Here is a 17987-nt window from a genome sequence, read left to right as displayed (position 1 = left end):
TGATAGGTGTTTGTGTCCCCTCCGAATTCATATGTTACATCCTAACCCCCAATGTGTTGGTATTAGGAGGTAGGGCCTCTGGGAGGTGATTAGGTGGTGAGGGATTAGTGTCCTTATAAAAGAGACGCCAGGGAGCTCCCTCGCCCCTTCCCACCTGTGTGGACACAGCAAGAAGGCTCCGGCTACGAACCAGGAATCGGGTCCTCACCAGACACTGAATCTGCCAGTGCCTTGATCTCAGACTCCAACCTCCAGAACAGAGAGAAACACGTGAGTGTTGTTTATAAGCCACCCAGTCTGTGCTGTTCTGTGAGAGCAGCCCTGAAGGACTAAGGCAGTAGGTAAATGTACCTGCAGCCTTCGCGTATCCAGACTATCTCCTCCACTGACAGCATCACCTTAGGCTTAAATCCCTGCCCCTCACCTCCTCCCTGCCCAGAGGGAGCCAGACACACCCCACCACCCGCAGCCCTGCCCTAGCAGAGCCCAAACCACAGCAACAGCCAGAGAAGAAACGTGACTGCTTGGGGAATGGCAAAGAGAGGAGGGACCCCAGCCCCTCAGTCTAGAATGGATACACACAGGGTGAGGGCGGCACACAGCTCCCTTTGGCTGATGCCACCCTCAGGTGACAGAGGTGGGCGGGCAGCTACTCCGGGAGAGGCACGGGTGCAGAGAGACCTGCACAGGTGGACAGCCCACTCCGGGCAGGCCGACGCCACCCAGGAGGTTCCCCCCGCCTCAGACCAGGGACAGAGTCACCACCGTCCTTCCCACCTGCCCCCGATCCTTCCTCCTCCCCTTTGCTCTTTTTTCTTTTAACTAAGCTTCTTTTGTTTTTTGAGGATCCCTTCATGTGTGCACACCCGCACATGCGTGTCAAGTTTTTATTCCAATCCTTAAATGAGGTCTTTGCTGAGAATTTACAATTCCCCCGTGGTCTCAATCTTGCAAAGATTGCTTTTTTAACGCTGTTAGGCCTTAATTCTAATAAGCCTCCTCTTTATTACAGAACCAGGTCACATTGCCTTGACACCGCCAGAAAATCTTTCATCGGCAGGGAGGGGTGGGTGAGAAGAGAGGGGGGCAGCAAGAGGAAGGGGCACGGAGACAGGAACTGGAGAGAAGAATCCTCCCTTAATTTGATGGAATTCTAAAATAATCTAATTTCTGGGAACCAGAGTGGCCTGATAGCTTTAGATAACTCTGTGATATGATCGTGTCTCCTACCAATGTTAGTTTTCTTTTTGTGTCTTGGTTTTTTAAATGACTAGAGGGAGAAGGGGAAGCAACAGAACCCGATGGCCACGCCAGGCACAAGTTCAGGTCCCAGCCCTGGACAGAAGGTCATCTGCTCTGGCCCAGCACGTTTTCTCCTGCCAGCCTGCTCTGGTCCTGAGGGCCAGCAGAGGAAATAGAAGAAAGGGACCAGCAGGCTCCAGGACAGAAAGCAAAACCTGCTCGGAGAAGAGGCTCTCTGGATCAGGATACCTGGGGAATCCGTCAATAACACGCTCTCCCTCCTCCCTCCTTCCTCCCTCTTTCTGAGTTTGTTGTTTTAAGGTTTAGGGGGATATGCAGGGAGAGATGTTACTGAGGAAAATGAAGTGTCAATCTGCATTCTCAGGACAAAAGGACGGCCCCCCCCACACACATTCTTTCAATGTTTATTAAACATCTACTGCCAGGGAGATAAGAGGCTGTTCCCCTTTCCTCTCTCTTGTCACTGGAAGTAGAAGAATCCAAGAGCTAAGGGCTGAGATGGTGCAAGATGCTCCTTAAAACCTGCTGGAGCTTTCTGAGACTGAGGATGTGAGTCAGGAACAAGGCCTTCATTCTAGAAGTTTCTGCCTATAAAGCTGTGGGGCAGTACTCTGCAGAAGCACTCAGACTATGGGAAAGACACAGAAGGAACTAGACCATTGTCTCCAGATCTTGAGACATTCTCTGGAAGCATCTTTTCCTCACCATCAATCAGCCCCGCTCCAAGCCTTGTTTTTCTTCTCTCCCCAAAAGTCAACTTGAGAGCCTTCATCCCAGTTGGGTATATAAATCAGGCACCACAACCCTGGACAAGCACAGGCACACTCAGACCACCACAGGCCTGCAGCCACCCAGCCTCTGAGCACAGAGAAGATGCACCCTGTAGAGCCAGCAAGCCTCCCTGCCCCTAGTCCCTGGTCCTATCCTGAGTCTGTGTGACTTCACAGTGTTCTTCTGGGAGGACAGTGTGAGCCCAGCCAACTGTTCAGTATAAAAATTTAAATCAAGGTCTAATGTAAGGCACCTTAGAAATCAAAGGTCATTTTTTAAACTTTGGTGCCAAAGAGCACTGGTGCACAGATTGAGGTGCTGTTGTGGGGGAGAGGAGAGTCATGCATCTTCCACTGAAGAGGGGAGACGTTCCACGTGTCACAGGGCACGGACGCATGCGCCCCTAGAGCAGGCCCATCCACCCGCACTGGGACCCATGCCCCTAACTGAGCCCCCAGCCACTCACCCAGCAAGTGCATCTTGAGCACCTACTGTGTGCCCTGAGAATACAAGACGAAGACAAGACAATATATGTGTATGTTTCCATATTAAAGTACACAGATTGTTCTGCCGACTTCCCTTTCCATTTATACTGTATTGCGGATTTCCTTCCACATCATCTAAAACAGCTGCATAAAACCCACTGTTTGAATAAACCATTCTTTCTAATCGTTTTTTAAACAATCCCCCACTACAGGGGGTCTGTCAGCAGTGGGAGACCTTTGAGAGGTGGGGAGAGGGCAGGCACTGGTAAGGATGGCCTGGCACTTTCCTCTGTGCTGGTGGCCAAGTCACAACGGGTTCGAGTGCGTGTGTTCCAACAACTCTCCTGGACGGACAGCAAGGTGGCAGCCCTTGGCCCGCCGACAGCAGATTCTTGGATTCTGCGAAATATAATTGTGAAGGCCAATCTGCCAGCGGAGAAATATGCAGCGCATTCAAAAGCTAAATATAAATAATATTGATTAGTCTGCCATCTTGAATTATCCATTTCACTTCTGTTTTCCATTAGCATCAATAATCACGAGCTGACTCCCCAGTAGATGGGCCACATTGCACTTCACAGGATGCAGCGAGCCCAGGGTCACGCATCTAAGGAGTCTCAGGCTCTCTTCCAGAACAGTCTGGCATCTTCTAGAAGAGTCCAGCACCTTCCTAGGAATGTTCCTTCCCTTTCATCTACTCCTCACTCCAAGCCCAGCAAACAGCGGGGCTCAAAGACACATCTGAGTCACACACACCCCCGCCCCCCACTTTTGGAGGCATTCTGCTCTCTTTGGCAGCTGACCTTGGTTCTGGGAAAACAGTGGCACACAGTCCAAGGTTCACTGAAGGGAAGGAAGCTAGTATGGCTGGATGCACAGCCCAACCAAGCCCACAGGGCACCACCTCACTGCTGCCAACCCCAGGGGCAGAAGCTGGGCCCACTTCTTCTCTGAGCCAGAAACCACATGGCTTTCCTACGGACCAGCGGGTTCCTCATCCCTCTGGCAGCACCCCCGCTCCAGGCCCCTGGGCACAGAGTGTGCCCATAACACACCTGGGAGGAAGGCCAGGCCTCCTGCAAACCCTCCCACCACCAGGACTCAGCAGGGATTCGAGCGACAGAAAGAACTAAGGCACGGAAACTCACCAGGCCCCTCACAGCCGACCCAGCCAGGATGGAGGGCTAACAAGACACAAGGCCCACGTCCACCCCACCCCAGCCAGCTGTCAGAACCCCCGCAAACAGTGACTGAAAACATACTGTGAGTAGAGGAGCAGCCTACATGTGCTGGGGGAAAACAGGGTCCCTGCTTTCAAAGCCTTTACACTCTGATACAGGAGACGGGTGTGCAAACACCTAGCAGGATCTATCTATCATTTTTCATTCTTCCTTAGGAGTGCTAATTACCGCTCCCAGAAAGTGCTGCAAAAGACAGGGTGCTGTCAGGTCCGGAGGAAGCCATGAGGCGGGTCCTCCGAGGATGGCTTCTCATGTCCTTTGTGTGAGGTGTGCAAGTAAGTTCCAAATGCCCACCCGCCTTAGATACGGCCACAGGTGCAGCTCTGCCCCAGGTTTGTGGAAGGATCTAGAACCTCCCCATTTGTCTTCACCATCTACCCACTGGCCAACTACTCCCAAGATTCTCTAGGAGAAATGCAGGTCACCCCCAGCCTCGGCATCCCACTGCCCACTCCACATACAGGAGGACGTCATGAGGAGACACCAGGGCTCTTGGTTCCTCAAGAAAACACCTGCCCTTATACCAGGGGTTCATGAATTGGTCAAAAACACAATGCCAGAGCCTGAGATCACACCCCATCCATGGAAAAGTGAGACTGGCATGAAGTTGGGGAATTGGCTCCAGTTGGGGAATGAGCGAGGACCAGCTGTGGGAGAAGGGGAGAGATAGGCCTCCTATGGAGGTGCAGAGGGTTTTCTGCTCTCGGCAGGGCTCAAGGGAAGGAAACAGAGCTCTGGCCAAAAATGGGCCCTCTGGGGTCCCCACTGCCCATCCTTGGCCACACGGTCCAGCACCAAGGCCTTCACCTGTCACTACTGTCCCAAAAAACTGGAATTTACTGCCCAGAGTCAGTCCCTGCCTCCACCATCCCATGCTGAGTGCCCCCACATGGCCCAAGTTGGCTCCTGCCTTTCCGGGGAAAGAGAACAGCTTCACCCTGCAATAAGCAGGGAGCAGATACCCCACAAGTCACTGGGGCCTCAGGGCCCCCAACACAAAAATAGCCAGACACCCATGCTAGAAAAGTAGTCAGACCCCAAGGCAGGTGGTGACAAGGCAGTTGGCCCACAGCCTGGTCTCTTCTCTTTTTAGCTGATGTTTCAGCAACAAAGGCTGAGCTTGGACCATGGGTACCCTGGGGGTCCCTTCGGAGCCCGGCAGATAGCAGAATGCGCCTCTACCCGTTCTGAGGGCTCCGCTCTCTGAGTAGAAAGAAGTCTGGCCAGAAGGAATCTTGGCCTGGCTTCTTTCTCCCCCAAAGCCCCCCGCAGAAATTCATATCCCATAGCATGGCCTGGGCACATGCTCTGCAGCCGACAGGTGTAGGGACTCTGCGGGTTGTGGTTGTCCTTACACGTATAGACAGGTACAGGCAAGTGCTCCTTGAAGCAGCCAGGGAATAAGGCATGTGCACGCGCGCGCGCACACACGTACACACACACACACACACACACACACACACACCTCACTGTTAAGGACCTGGAATGATGTCTTCTCTGTTCTCCCGGCTATAATTATTTTAGCGTGGGAGACAAATTCTGTCTCCAGTATCTCAGAAGTGCTACATCAGAATATTATATCCTATGGTCCTGCAAAATCTCAGCAGTAGCTCTTTCCCTCCATGCCAGAGCACAGACAGGTTCCTCAGATGGGCGGACACACCGTGGAGGCCCTGCACCAAGGGTTTAATGCCTGCTCCGAGCCACTCCACTTAGAGCAAAAGAGCCAGGAACCACGCATGCGGGTAACCATGGCAACTTCAGGGAAGTTTAAAAAAATAAGTTTGTGAGTTGCTGGTTGTTATTTGGTGCTTGGGTTCTTTCCTTCTTTTCTAAGATAACAAGGTCCCTGAATAACACTTTTATGAGTTTTTCGGGTACAGCATCCAAGGTAGCGGCTGCCTCCAGACTTCTAATTACCTTCAAATGGGGCGGCACATCTCGTCCAAGCACCACTGTCACATATCCAGGTTCTGTCCTTGGGTGGCTGTTCTGCGTGGGGTGACCTTGAGTCAGTGCACCTCCCACACGTGTCTCCATGCCTCCCCCTCTTCAGGAGTCCCGAGACTGTCAATCCAGACCCCTGCGGACCACAACCAAGTCCCACGGCATCACTCACACATCTCCCAATTTGGGGAGAGGGTCAGGCGATCCCCTACAAGATCCTAATCTCCACATGCAGAGCTGCGCACACACTCACACACATGCATGCACAAAGAGCCAGCATGAGTCGTGTAAACTGCATTCCCCCACAAAACAACATCCCGCCTAAACTCAGAAATGCCCAGGTGGTCTCCATGGAGGTCAATGGGAGCCGCACCCCTGACACTGACCCTTTTCCGTGAAGGCAGCAGGAACAGGCTCTCAGTGCTGAGGGACGTGCTCACGTGTCGACGGGGCACGCACGCCACGCACATAGCCATTGGTTCAGTGGCTCTGGCTGTGCCAGCAGTTAAGTCACCGCGGCAGGAAGCACACTCCTCCAGGCCCGCTGCCCGATTGTCACAATGGTGGGGCCCCGCCCACCCTGCTGCCCACTGTGCCAACGCATCTATTAGGGTCGGAGTCAGGAGTGTCGAGGAGCGCTTGAAGGCCACGCACCGTTCCGTGTCACAGCTGTGGCGCCAAAGGGCTGGGCAGATGGCTGTGAAAAAAGGAATATTTTTTTTTAAAGCAGAAAAATCCTAAATGGCCCTTTCAGCCTTTCAGCGCACATAATTGTAGTATCCGAGTTAATGAAAGGCCTGGCGTGCTGGCTGGCTGAATAGCCCTAACGCCGCAGCCTGCAGCTCACGTGGAGTGGCTCCACCGCCATCAGGGAAAGCAGACCACAGTGGGGAGGTGGGAGGGGGTGGGGAAGGAGGTGGGGAAATGCAGGAAATAAAGAGCGTTTCCAAGAATGACAAGGCTCCCACACGGGATCACATCATCAATTAGCCAGTAGGAGGGCTGGGGAGTGCTTGGCATCTCATTTCCACAAAGACAAAGTTTCCTTGAGGAAACTGCCAGAGTCTCCAAGGCACTGAAGTCAGACGCAGAACAAATGAAGAGGGACGATGGCCGGGCTTGGCTGTTACTCAGACGCCCGCCCCAGGCAGCCTGGCAGAGGGTTGTGTGGGTTTAGAGACACAAGTGGAGCCTGCGCGTGTCCAGGAGGTGAGCACACACAACACATATGTGCATGCACACGTACATCATGCACACGCGTGCCTACACGCACACGTGTGCACACACACGCATACATATCCATGTGCACGCACACTCTATTAGCAGGTTAGGGTCCACTATTCTGACCCACAAACATTCCAGTTTGTGGCTCTCTCGCCTGCCAGGTGCTAAGGAGATAAAGCACAGATGTGTTATTCAGAACTTCCGCAGAAGACCCTACAGCACATCCCCCATCTGTGAGGAGACCCTGGGGTCTTCAGCCCTGGACTCGGACGGAGCTCAGAGTATGTCAGATCCTTCAACAGTCCATTCTGGAGCCTTCACACCCACACCCAAGGGGCTCCCGCCCTAAAGGCCCCAGGAAGCAGCCTAGCTCGGCCATCTAAGTGGAGGTGACTGATTTATTCTGACCGTCCTGCCTCTTAACGACACGCTCTCCTCCAGCCATGCAAGGCTTTAATTGTCCATCCAGCAGGGCAGGGAGGAACCGTAAATCTTTCCTCCCAGCTGCTCTGAGCTCAGCGCTGCTTGACCTGCTGTTGCCAGCCCCTCGCTTGCCTCCCACTGGAGCAGTCTGCTGGCTTTGAAGGTGGAAGAGGGGAGTGGGAAAGCGGGAGCAGGAGCAGGAGAAAGGGGCTGGTGGGGTTCGGGAGGGGGATAGAGGGATGGTGCATGGCCATGTGCTCTGTCTGCTCCTAACCCGGGGCACTGCAGAGGAGTCCTCACTGCAGCTTAAAGGGGAGGCGGCAGTAGGTGCAGTGTGCCCTGGGCTACACCCTCCCGGGCCAGTGTCTACACACCTGCCTCACCGGGCTCAGCTCGCAAGCAGCCTGACTCCTATGCAGTGGCCCAGACCCCAGGGGAGTCTCAGCATTCCCTTGCTTTGCTGGAAAACAGCACAGCCCTGAAAGGAACCCACTGGGGAGGAAATACTATCCTCCATCCAACCCTCATTGTGTGTGACTGGTCCCGGCTGGGGGCACAGGGACCTCTCTGTAAGAGATGGTGGGGGGTAGGCCACAGGCACATAGAAAGTCAGCCTCAGGCTCCAAAGCAGGCCTCCTTTCCCCTCCAAAAGACTTAATATTTTCTGTAATTTTAGTCTATATTAATGCATTTCTAAGTGGTGAACATTATAGTTATGATTATTACCTAAAGACTTCCTTTATAGCCCTCATTTTCTAGCGTTCGTTACTTTCTAAAAAATTATCCTTGGGGGCGGAAGTTTTCCAAGTCTGGTCTTGTGAGTTCTCTTCTTAGGATCTGAGCAAAACATATTATTGTGTCCATGACAGGAAGGGGGGCAGATGGATTAGCTCTCCCTAAGTCAGTCTCCGTGGTGACTTCTGACAAGGAAAGAGTAACGTCCGTGTGGGGAGGGGCAGGGCTGCGAGCTGCATTTTAACATGTCAGCACTGATATCGATGACCTGGTTTTGGTTTTGCCCATCTGTTCTGTCCAGACAGTTCGACTTCTGAAATGGGATTTCCATCTACACGGGGGGAAGCACCCATGCCCCATTCATTTTACAAGCTTAAGCACAGACAAGTCAGGACTGCAAGTGCTAATCACCGCAATACTGTCAATGCATGGATACAGCTGGATACTTATTTTCCAACACAAAGGCAACCTTGGGGAGAGAGCCCAGTCATGGCCAAGGGGTGTTGGAAGGGTCAAAAGAATGCAGATTCTGTGTGCATTCTTCTCAACTGTCCTAGGAGAGATCTGTCTATGAGAAAAAAAAAAGGACATGCTGGTAAGCTGCCTTTTGTCCTGTAGTAAAGTTGTCCCAGACACCAATCCCAGGGCTTTCGAGGTTAGGATAAGGGCAATGGGGTCTCCCATCAAACAAAGGTTATCCTCTGGCTTCTCTATCCCTCCCTTTGGTCATCAGTTAAAGGTTCACAGCTGACAACATATCAAAAAGACTTCTGGTATGATAATACTCAATACAGCGTTGGCTGTCTGAGAGTGTTGATTATAATATTACACCACTGAAAACAATAATTCTCATCTTAAATTCCTCCAGCACTTCTCTTTTCTGTGAACATTTCAAAATACTTGACTAATGTGCCCATGGATAGCACCCCTAAGAGGTAGGCAGCAGGCACTATCAGTCCCATTACGAGCAGCCTGGGGGACACAGCAGGGAAGTTGGTGAATCACGGCCCCCACCCCCGATCTGTGAGGAGCCTGGGTAAGAAGGCCCTTGGGCCCTAGTTCCACTTCGCCTGTCCCTGCAGCGGGGGCCCCAGCTGTGCCTAATGGCATCACAGTGGTCCCTTCAATGAGGGAGAGTCAATATTCCAGAAAGGCATGCACACTTTATGTTTATTTCTAATGGGTTTTGCAAAACTGGGTTTCGGTTTGTCACACATTGAGCCCTGAGAACCAAAAACATCTCCGTGCTGAAGGCAGGGGTGGGATAGAATCACTCGGTCTGAAAGTGCCATGGTGGCGATCTACAGGTTCAGAGGAGTCTGGGAGGAGAGGGGAGGTCACGATTCTTCTCTTCCTCCTCCTCATGGAAAATCCAGCTGGCACTGACCTAGGGCCCCCACCTCTTAGAATCCAAAGCCACTCCTGCAAAAGCACAGCGCCCAGCACTCCCCCATCCTTCTGTGTCCTTTGACATTCCGCCGGGAGTGGAGGCATGGGGAGGGGGTGATGGTCCATCGATGGGGCACACCACGAGCAGGCAGAAGCCCCTCCACTCTCCAGATGTCCTGGACAGGGCGACCCCTGGGTCCACAGCCCCACAGACAGGACCTCACTCACATCTTTCTGCCTGGCCGTGGTGTTCCTGAGAACATGAGCTTCCAGGTTCCTCCTGGGGGCCCTCCTAGGCCCCAGAGCAAGTAAGGATCTCCTCACCTATACAGAAATGCTAAGACTTGTTTCCATCTTGGCACCTGCGACTTTATCTGGAACCATTTTAAAACAGCATCATCTCCTTGTGGCCACAGTAAACAGTACAGAATCCATTTCCTTAACTCTGACGAGATGCTCATTCCTCCAACGGGCAGATGGCACTGAGGAAGGTTCACGCTCACCACCAGCTGTTGTGTGCCTACTATGCGCCAGCTCCTTTACATGTGTTTATCGCCCCTCTTCGCAGCTGAGTAAACTAGGGTTCAAGAGCCTGCCCGCAGGTCACAGGGTTGGGAAATCTGCATGTGCCCTCTCCCACTGCATGCTGCAGTCAGCCCCACCACTCAGGAAGTCAGAGCCTGGCCTCACACCTCACGTCCCCTGCACACAGACTCCCTCTGTATCACAGGCATGTGACAGAACTGCTCCCTGCTCCCCTAATGGGCTTGGGGTCTCGAGTAAGGTAATCAGCTCACAGCTTTGTCCAGAAGTTACATTCCATTTAAATGTGCATCTAAATGTGTGTGTCCCAGGGGTGAAGGGTGGTTCTTACAAGAATCAGCTGACAGGAGGAACGGCCACGATGTACAATCTCAGGGAAGCCAGCACCCGTTAACAAGGAAACTAACTGAGTGAAGATTCAGACTAGACCTCCACGGAGAAGAGAGGATGGGAGGGCAAGTCAGGAAAGGGTGGAGCCCAATAGGAAACTGTGTGCAGACCCAGCTTGAAGCATCATTCTGATTTTCCTTTTTCTTCTAGGATCTCAAGGTGATGGGAAACATAGGGAAACCATTGTGTGTGCGGTGATCTCACTGAAGTATTAAAAATTCATCTTAACACCTCTTGCTGAAAACAGAAGGTTAAAAAGCCCTGCTTGCTATTGCCAAAAGAAAGAGGTGTGGGCACGGGGGAGAAGTCACCAGCAGGAGCTTCGATTTCAGGGGGCCCAGAGGCTCTTATGTACAGACCCTGGAGCATTGCCCTGCACCCAATCCTTAAAAGTTCCAGAAAAATTAGGAACTATTTTCTTTTTAATCCTGCAGAGAAACCTCTCATTTAGATTCAGGAAGGATTTTGAACTATCAAAGTTTAGTGAGAAATTATTTCTAAATGTGCCTAGGTGTTTGTGCCTCTTTAAATCTTTCTCCAGGTTATACCCACCTTTTTAATACAAGTAAACTTTATGTTCTTTGGCTTCAACAGAGCTTCCCATTTTTACAAAAAAAGGCTTCATTGCTGAGAACAATGTGCTTCTCTGTGTTCTCATTATCCCTGCCTAAAAGAAAACCACCCTGAGATGTGATGCCCAGCCTGGTGCCCAAAGACACAAATTTCAAGGGTGCAGAGGAAGTACCCAGACTCTGGAAGGCCACCTTTCCTGCCATCACCATCCCTCAGTTTCATTTGGTGTCACAGACAAGGAGACACTGATGAGCAGAGCTGCAGCGTTCTACCTATTCACAGATAGAGCTCTGAATGGTCCCTAGGTTTCTGCAGTGCATGCCTGCGCAACTGTAACGGCAGCCCTGTGAGAGAGGGTCTTTTTGGTGGGCTTGGGTTACTTTTTTGCTTGTTTGATTTGGCGGAGGGAGATTTTTTTTTTTGACATAAGACAAGATGCCTTGGAGAAATAGAGGCACATGGGAGTCTCTTCTCTTCCATACAAAAAACGCGTGTTACAATTTCACCTGGCCCTCCAAAAGGAACTTGATGAAACTGTGCAGGGTCCAGCTGGTAGCAAGTGTCTGTCCCCAGGCAGTTTCCTCACCTGCAAGTAGGACTGTTTTCTTGAAGGGCCAAAAGAGACATACATGACCACCTGCCTCTCCTCCTGGTTTCCAGCCACAGCCCAGGGCTATCAGAGACCAGAAGGGTTGGCCCACTTCCCTGAGCATCAGCTGAGAGCTGGCACACAGAGTTGATGACCAAGAGTAGGTCTGAGAGGGAGCTGGCATGGCGAGATACAGGGCAGTTCTTCACCCATGCCTCTGTTCTTCTAGAATCTTGGGAGGAATCTCTGGGGACAGCCATTAACCAAAGCAATCCGTGGTAAAATTCTGCTCAAAATATGTATACTCTCCCTCCTTCTTTTTTCTGCTGGAAATTCACTCTGACTTTAAACAAATTAAGCCTTCCAAAAAACTTGCAACTAGGACTGCTTTGTTCTAGGTCCTCAGAGGAAACCACAGACTCTGAAGACCCCACCCCATCCAACACAAACTGATGCCAACGAGTTACAACCCACTTCCCGGGTGGAATTAGTAGGAACCAGCCCTGAGCTACACAGAACGGGTAGAGACTAGATCCAAAGGAGAGGTCCCTGTCACACAGTGAGGGTATCTTTAGGCCCCAGAATTTAAAATGAAATTGGCAGTCCTCTCCCAGGCCCTGAGGGCCCTGCTGGCTGGCCAGCCCTCACGTGGCTCCCCTGGCTCCTGAGCCAGAGCATTCAGTTCTGCTTCACCTGGACTCTGGCAACACTTTCCAAAATGCAATTCATATACTGTGAGCTTTCCCCGAGCTACTAAAGGAAACACTTTCAAATGAAGTAACAGATTTTTACGCTCTTTATTATCTCAAGTCACCTTCTAAGGCATGTTTTGGTGTCAGCTCATGTGTTGGAGAAACTGCGACAGCAAACTAATTTACTAAGTGCATTGCACTTAAAAACATGCATTTTATAAACCAAACCAGTCTGCCACAAGGTATTTCTTTAAGCAAGGATACTCATTTTTCTGTCTGCAATCCTCCACAAAAAGAAGACCTCACTGTGTACTCAATTACTACCCATCCAACTAGTAGATGAGAGCTGTCCTCAACTCTCATACGTAATTCAAAGAGAAAGTCACATACCAAGTGCCCACACCACTCAGAAAGTATAGGGAGAAAAAAAAAGACATGAAAGGGGAGGAGAGAGACACACACACAGACGGACAGTGAGAGAGATGGAACCAGAATGTTATAAATAAAAAGGAGACAGTGATGGCTCAGAGAGAAACCTACTTCAGAGAGGCAGCAAAAGATAAGATGTTTAGGCTGTCTGAATGTTTCACGAACCTGTGAAAATAACGTGCTGCTTTATAAAAGAATGTGGGGAGATATTGCAGCTAATCAAAAAGATGCAGGTGCAAATGGGATGTGTTTATAAAGCCAGTATCTCGTGCAGAAGAAAAGGCCTGCTGCAGGTGGGGATCTAGGGAAAGACAGGTGCCCACATTGGAGCATAGCATCTCTGTTCAAGGGAGGAAGTTTCAGGATGGTTTTTCCCCTTCACTTGTTTAAAAACAAAAAATTCCTCACCAAATGTCAGCTGCGAGTCAGGTTCCATTTGTCTTTATAACAAACTATCAAGCAGGAGTGTGGAAATAAATAAACACAGAGAGACAACCAACCAAAAATTGCAGGCACACGGATGGGCTGGAGGAGGTAAACCCCACACTACAACCGCTGAAAAATAACATTTCAGTTTCATGTTCACTGTTGCTCCATGCTCACTGAGATGTTTCCCCCTGCGTGACTCCTCCAGGCCCCTTATACTGCCCCCCACAAACACACCACCACTCTGACACTTCTGGGTGGGATAGGAGCTCCCTTCACTTGTACATTCCTTCACTCCTAATTCCACAAGCATGCATCAAATAACACTGCGTGTACAGGAGGAGGTAGGGATAAATCAGCCAGCATCTCTGCCCTTAGAAGCAAGGTGCCTCCAACTTCTACACACCACAGAACAAAGGGGTCTCAGACCACGGTTGAATAGGGGTGGGGGGGTACTGTAAAGAAGACTGTAGGGTAGAGGCAGCACCCAAGCTGGACCAGGCTGGCAAGGATCCAGAACAAGGGATGGCATTTTCCATGGCCAATACCATGCCTAGTTCATTCCCCAATACTAAAGAACTCCATAATTTCTCTCCATTTCTCTGATGCTATTTCTTTGAGCCATTGGTAATGCTCAAAGTTTAGTAAGTGGCAGGAACATAACAGAAGGTCCACTCTGGAATAGTACCCAGGAGTCCTCCCACCTGCCTCCTTCTTAAATCTGCCTCTTTGCTGGCCTCGGGCTAACCCTTCCCCCCAGCAGGGTGAGGTGAGCCACAGCAGCGCCCCCAGCGGCCCCAGGACAATGTCAAAGGCGAGAGTGGGCCTCGGCAGGCTGCGCGCCCTGGCCCTGTCCTTGGTGCTGCCGCCAGCTGCACCCCCTGTGGCAGGGGGCCTCCCAGGGCGCAGCCTTCCCTCCAGCCCAGCCTCTGGTCCCTGCGGAAGAGCCATGAATACACCCAGATCAGCTGCAACTCCTATCCCAGGGCACTGGACCAGAGGCATTTGCAGTGAAGGCCCAGCATATTCAGAGACTGGCCTGCAGGGACTTTCCTGGACTCCAGCTTCTCCAGGTGACCTGAGGCTACCCGAGGCCCAAGCGTGGACACAGGTCTCTCTAAAGCTCAGGCCCCTGGAGGGGGGAATCAGAGCAATCATTCAAGTCCTCTTTTAATGGAGGAGGGGATTGCTGTTGGAAATAGGCAACTTGTGCCAGAAAACCCCAGCAGCTCCAACACAAACAGCCCACATGCCCCTGGCAAACCCTCCCCTTCGCTGGCAGCTGTCTCACCAGGCCCAGTGTTCCACCACTCAACTCTGCCTCTGCTCCCTAACCCCTCAGGGTTTCCCACCTCACTCTCCAGGAGTCTGCTCTACCCTCTCAGAAGCTCCCAGTGGGGAAATGAGGGGTTAAACGTTGCTTCCAGGAGTGTGCCAGCGAGCCCCGAGCCCCATGCCCATGCAGGGAGGCCTCCAATCTCGGGGGAGGGACGAGGGTGGCAACCTCCATCCTCAGCACAGAGGGGAGCTCTGAGCCCGAAGGTGGAGGCAGGGACCGAGGGGACCCGTCTGGCTGGTTCTCAGAAGGCGCCCGGCCTCCCCCTTCTGCCGCCCCCCAAACCCCCCCGGTGCCAGCGCTCTTGCGGCCTGAGGGAGGCCCACATCTGCCCGCATGCCGCTTTCATCAGGCGGCGCTTTCACTGCAACTTTTCTCCCTCTCTCCCTTCACAATTTTCGCTCACCTGGAGGGTCTGGTTTTAATTGGTGTAATATCCCCGTTAACAACGCAGCCTAATTAAGACATCCGCCCAATTCCGCGATGCACACTTAATGAACAGGTTCTGCCGCAGTGTTTATATTTTTATTATTTGCAGACCAGTAAAACCAAAGCCGGTTTCTGCCTGAAAGACCTCATACGGGCGACCCCACTCTATTAGCCTCGTACCTGCTCGGTGCTAAGTGCCCTGGGCTTCCGGGTGTGCGCCCAGGGCGTCCCAGCGCCGAGCGGGTGTTTCAGCCGGAAATTAGCCGCCGGGCGCGCGGGAAAAGCGACTTCACCTCCAGCTGGGGTGGAGGGCTGGGTCCCTCCGTCCCTGTCCTTTTCCTCCACCGCGGGATGTCTCGTGCATCAGCATGAGCAGAACCGCGGTGTCCTTTTTAAAGTGACCATTAAAAAATAAATCTAGTCCCTCCCCAAAGCTGGAGAGCTCCGTCAGGAAGGAGTTTCTCCTCAACCCCCTGGACCCCGCGCCGCTGGCGGGGCTGCAGTCCTGGACTCCAAGGAACATCCCTCCGGCCCCACGTAAGACCCCGCATCCTGGGGCCGCTCTGGAACGGGATGGGGTCCCATTGTCCCTCCACGCCCGGGACCGCATCCTCGTCCCCGCGCGTACTGTGTGAGGGCCCCCGGCAGACCCGGCACTGCGGGGATGCACGCCGGGGGAGGCTCCGCGCCGAGGGAGGCTGCGACCTACGGCCTCGTGCCACCCCTAGGATCCTCGAGAGACAGCCCTCCCGAGGGGGCGACCCCCAGACGCCCTCCGGCGAGTCTCGCCGCCTCCGGGGCCTCTGGGGCCTCCGGGGCAGAAAGTTTGGGCCGGGTGTGCCCAGCCGCCTTGGAGCCAGCTTCCCCAGCCGCGCTGCGCCGGCCCCTGGGGGCGGCCGAGGCTCGGAGAAGCAGCCTGGGTTCACGCCCGAGGCTCCCTAATGCAGCTCCCAAGACTCTGCGGGGAGCGCCCTCAGCCCGCCCCCTGTTGGGCCCTGCGCGCGGCTCGACCCCTGCCGCTTTACACTCGCGCACAGCGCGGCGCTGCGGGCCCGGGGCCTCTCTAGAAGACCGTGGGAGACCCTTCCTCCCCAAAACTCCTTTGGGTCATCAACTGCTCTAGTGAACCCTTCTCCTCGAGGACCCAGGCAGGGCTCCCGGGGACTGGGTGCCTGGTGAGAAGCGCATGCATCCCGTGGAGATCGCTGACCGTCCCCCCACTCACACCCGCGCGAGCTCCAGCCGCGTACACGGACGCACCCCGCGGGGCCGGGATATCCTCGCGCTCGGCCTCCCCCCGCCAGGGAGTTCCCCGCGCCGGGCATTGTGCCGCCGCCGCCACCACCACCGCCGCCGCCGCCACGCAGTGCGCGGGACTCCCCGGCGTCTCCATGGAGCCGACCCCGGGGCCTTCCCATTCACAAAACCGCCCCTCCGGCCGTAGGCTGGACCACGTGCCCCGACCCGAGCCCAAGAGGGACACGGAGAGCCCCGACCCCGAGGGCGCCACCCCTCCCCGCGCGCCCTCGGGTCGGTCCCTGGCCGCGCTCTGCAACCCCGCGCCCGCGCCAGCCCCGCCTCCCCCTACGGGGTCCTGTGCGCCCCTCCCTGGGACTTGCCCACCCCCACCCCGCTCAACACGAAGGTAATGACCGCCGCAGGGCGAAGCGCTGGCGGCGAGGACCCGGCTACTCACGGGCTCAGCGCTCCCCGCGGCAGGTGACAGGGGCCCGGCGGCCATGCCCCGGCTGCATCCCGGCCGCCGAGCTGGCAGCGGCGTCCCGGGGCCGCGCGGGCACCGGCGAGCCGGCGGCGAGGAGCGCACGGAGCCGGACTCAGGCGGCGGCTGCGATCGCGTCTCCTCTGACCACGCGAGCGGCTGGGGGCCGGGGCCGGGGCCGGGGCCGCTGTCCGAGGAGGCTCCGCCGGCTCCGGAGCAGCCCCGCAGCTAGCTCCTCACTCGCTCTTCCCTCGCCGCCTCCTCTCTCTCTCTCTCTCTCTCTCTCTCTCTCTCCTCTCTCTCTCTCTCTCTCTCTCTCTCTCTCTCTCTCTCTCTCTCTCTCTCTCTCTCTCTCTCTCTCTCCCTCTCCCTGCCTCCCTCCTCTCTCTCTCTCTCTCCCTCTTTCTCTCTCTCTCTCTCTCCCTCTTTCTCTCTCTCTCTCCCTCTCTCTCTCTCTCCCCCCCCGCCTCTCTCCTCCCCCTTTCTCTCTCCCTCTCCCCGGCTCCTCTGGCTCGCTCGGCTGGAGAGAGGCGACAGCAGGAACACGCGGCGGCGGCGGCGGCGGCGGCGGCGGCTGCCCGGGCGGAGCGCGGCAGCGCGCGGCGAGGGAGGGGGCTCGGGCAGCCGCTCGACCGGGAAGGGCGGCGGGGCGGGGAAGGCCGCGGAGGAGACAGCGCAGGCCGGATGCACCCTTGCGGCTCTAAACGCGCGGGCCCGGAGAGCCTGCACGAGAGAGGTGGGCGAGGCGCGGAGGACCCCAGAGCTGCCCGGTTTCCCGCGAGCGCCGCCCTCCGGTCCCGGTCCCCGTCTCCCCTCCCTCCTCCGGCGATCCTGAGGCCGGGCAGCCCCAATCAGGACCCTTACTCTCCTGCCACCCTGGCCCTGGCCCTGGCCCAGAAAGGACAACACTGCGGAGCCCCTATAAATGGGACTCGGGCAGCGGGGGTGAATGCCCCCCCAACCTCTGCCGCCGATCTGCACTACCTGACCTCCTCTTCCAGTTTGCCCCCCCCCCACACACACCCCACCCCTTACTGGGGCTTGAAATTCGGTGTCTTGCCTTCCCGGGAATCCGAGAGTGAGTGACCAGCCACACAGAGTCACCACTGGGGTGTTTGTCCAGATTGACCAACCAAACCAATTCAAACATTTCCACCTTGGCTGGGGAAGAGAGGCTGTCATTGTAGGAGGTCAGCTAAGGATTTGCCTAAAATCAGAAAAGCAGGCATTCCCTGTCCCCACTCCCAGCTGCCCAACCCTAGGGGAAGGGACCCTGATGTAGGGTCTGGGACGGTCTCTATCCTTGGGATAGAGAGCGAGGGGGAGCAGAAGGAAAGTGGAGGCTAAGGGCCAGTGGAGTGGGGACCGTCTGGGCTGGCGGG

General features: G+C 54.7%; 1 protein-coding gene across 13 annotated transcripts in view; it reads right to left on the bottom strand.

Moving 5' to 3' along the window:
• The window catches only part of RBFOX3 (RNA binding fox-1 homolog 3), a 449725-nt gene extending 432022 nt beyond the window's left edge, over positions 1 to 17703 (bottom strand). For 9 of the 13 annotated variants that reach the window (XM_057536058.1, XM_057536052.1, XM_057536050.1 and 6 more), the window contains exon 1: positions 16582 to 16887. The gene's annotated coding sequence lies outside the window, so the exon portion shown is untranslated. Of the gene's footprint in view, positions 1 to 16581; positions 16888 to 17640 lie in introns of those variants that run through there. The other 4 variants (XR_009006299.1, XM_057536060.1, XR_009006298.1 and 1 more) reach the window with 3 other exon arrangements.
• Between the last annotated feature and the right edge of the window lie 284 nt (positions 17704 to 17987).

Source organism: Balaenoptera acutorostrata, chromosome 20 (assembly GCF_949987535.1).
Source record: "Balaenoptera acutorostrata chromosome 20, mBalAcu1.1, whole genome shotgun sequence".
Classification (NCBI taxonomy): Eukaryota; Metazoa; Chordata; class Mammalia; order Artiodactyla; family Balaenopteridae; genus Balaenoptera; species Balaenoptera acutorostrata.
This window is presented reverse-complemented; position numbering and strand designations above follow the sequence as displayed.